The sequence below is a fragment of the Boleophthalmus pectinirostris genome, unplaced genomic scaffold (genome assembly GCF_026225935.1).
Source record: "Boleophthalmus pectinirostris isolate CB_2022bp ecotype Guang Dong unplaced genomic scaffold, ASM2622593v1 HiC_scaffold_21, whole genome shotgun sequence".
NCBI lineage: Eukaryota > Metazoa > Chordata > Actinopteri > Gobiiformes > Gobiidae > Boleophthalmus > Boleophthalmus pectinirostris.
In genome coordinates this window covers 13,460,377-13,463,084 of record NW_026571175.1, presented here as the reverse complement: position 1 = coordinate 13,463,084, position 2,708 = coordinate 13,460,377, and positions in this window count along the sequence as shown.

Below are 2,708 nucleotides of genomic sequence, written 5' to 3'. Positions count from 1 at the left end.
AGATTAGATTCCTTTATGATCAAAGGCAGTGTAAAAGCCAAACAGTATCCATATGTTAATTTAATAAGAAAATAAAAGGATTTAATCTGCACACTGGCTCATTTAATAACATTACATTCCTTATTACAGCACTAAATATGACAGAGATCAATGTTGAAAGAATCTTATCGTTGTAAACAGACTGCTGTGTTTTTATTTTTACAATATAGGTGCATGTCTGCATTAATTCTCTGCATACTTATGGCTATTATCCTTCACCAATGTTTACTTCTATTTTTATCACTGCTGAGCCTGTTGTGAAAAAGACAACAAACAACGCAGACAGCTAAGGCGACTCAGCACTGTGTCACTTTGAAGTGGGAGCACAGCTTTGTCCTTTGTGTTAAACATCTTATATCTCACCCTTTAACTGCAAAACTGTCCCATTGCGAACAGCAGGGACTGGGCTGAACAGCTCTCTGATTGTGATTGCCCCAGCCGACTTTGTCACTGAGGGTTAAGAAAGGACACATTCCCAAAGTTAAGCACGCAGAGGATGCACTGTGCACCATGCATCCCCTATGATATGTCGCTTTAGCTGTTTAACACATCGTTTTACTCCGCGCTGCAACGTGTGCTGACAATGAGTCTAGTGACACACACACACACACAGACAGACAGCAGCAGCCCGGACAGCACATGGATGAAAACAGACTCACCTTAGCAGAGACGTGGTCTGATATCCGCACACATCCAGCCGGGATCGCTGCTTGGCGGTCGGATGCGCGCTTGCCAGTGTTTATATGACCGCCTGTGCTGCTGCTGCTGGTGTTGCCATGGTTATTCCTCCAGACCCCGTGCGTTCTGCAGTGCCCCTCTCTCTGCCTCTCTCCATACACCGTCTATGGCGCTCTGTCCTTACGGGAATTTCAATTCGGGAAAGTGCAGCAGTCGAGCATGTGTCTCGGAATCTGGGGATGTGGTTCTCGCCGTCCGCTCTCTCTCGCGCACAGCCTGGAGCGCGCACACGTCCGCCCTGTGAATAGTTTCATTAGCGGAATATTAATAGTGAGCAGCAGTCCTGTGGCAGCTCCGTAGTGTGCGTCCAGCGCGAGGACTGACGTCACGCCACCCTTTAAGAGCTCATGTGAACCGTAATGGCGATTGGAGAATTAGCGAAAAGGACATTTAGAAAGTGAGAATAGTAAGATAGTTACAAACTAGAGTAATGACGTCTTGTAAATTGGCATTGGATTGACAGAGGTGGTCACTGGGTGGTAAGAAGATACAAAAGTAGACGTTCAGTAGGGATTAAACGTTAAAAAATAAAAATAAAATAAAAAGGTTACGTTAAAACTGAAAAGGGAAGAAAAAGCAAGGTGATGTTTATTACCATTACGCACCTGTTGCTGTGCGCCCCCTCTAGCATGACTGAACTAAGTCTGTAGTTTAGCACGTGGACTAATCTGAAAGTAACAAAGAAGACTGAAGACCTTCTAAAACTAAGTAAATAGCTATATTGAAATATTCAGAATGTATTTTTGTACTATGTATTTATAGGCCAATTTAACGACTTGAGATCAAATACTGATAATTCGAGATGTTGTCTGAGACTCTGTGGGAAGTTGCTAGCAGGATCCATAGCCTACACTTTCGCTTCCTATCAAATGCTGCGACTATACAGTCTATTTTTGTAACAGAAACGGTTTTGGAGCTTTGTTCCAGCCCAGGTCCAGTGTATTTGAAATCTAAAAGTGAAACCTAGAATAGAGTCAAGGTCGAGCCACATTACCATGATGATGAGCAGCGTCAGCCTGCCTTTAGCTGCACGGTTTCAGAAGGCCTCACATAAGCTCTTTGTGTTAGCCTTACTATTTCTTTTCTTCCTGTGTACTTTCAGAAACATCTTTCTTAATGAAACATAAACATGACCTATAAAAGGCTTTTGCTTAAATGTAGACTTAGCAGCTTTATGCAGCTCTAAAAAGTGAATAGTAATACTGCATTAATGCATAAGAAAATAGTTTGAGTATATTTGTGTAATTAATATGACTTTACATTATATGATAATATATTGAAATATTAAAATATAAATGTGCCCATAAATGATACAGCCTTTATAGTGATACACTGTCACAACGATTGCATAGTATGTGTCTGTCAGGTAGTGCAATTAAAACGCCACCTGTCCTGGTTAAACAACTCCTGACAGACTAATCACTTGTCAGATAAGAAGGAGGGGTTATGTAACCACACATTAATCAAAATGTCCATAAGCTGTGAGCTGTGGGGATAGGATACAGTTTGTTTCCATATTGCCATATAAGAAATGACATTTCTCTTATATGGTTCTTTTATGTCCTCAGAGAAAATCACTCTTTTCCTTCTCTGTTCCCTTATTCCCTTTCCTTTTTGTACTTGGCCAATCAAGTGCTGCTTTTCTCTTATGGCACTCTGCCATAAGCCACAAGCACTCTTGATTAAGAGAGGTAGTCTATTGATTTTTGTCTGTTGGCTGGGCCCAGATGATCGTCTCTAGATGAATAAACTGGCAGAAATGTCTCAAACAGGTTACACGGCAAGGACATCCGTTTTTACACTTTGGCTGATTGTTGGGGAGACTTCATAGTTGCAGGTGTGTATTGCAGTTTTAGTTGTCTTCTCTTGATAACACCGCACACAAACCGTTTGCAGCAGTAAAGCTCTGATGTTCAGCTCTTTGATTGTAG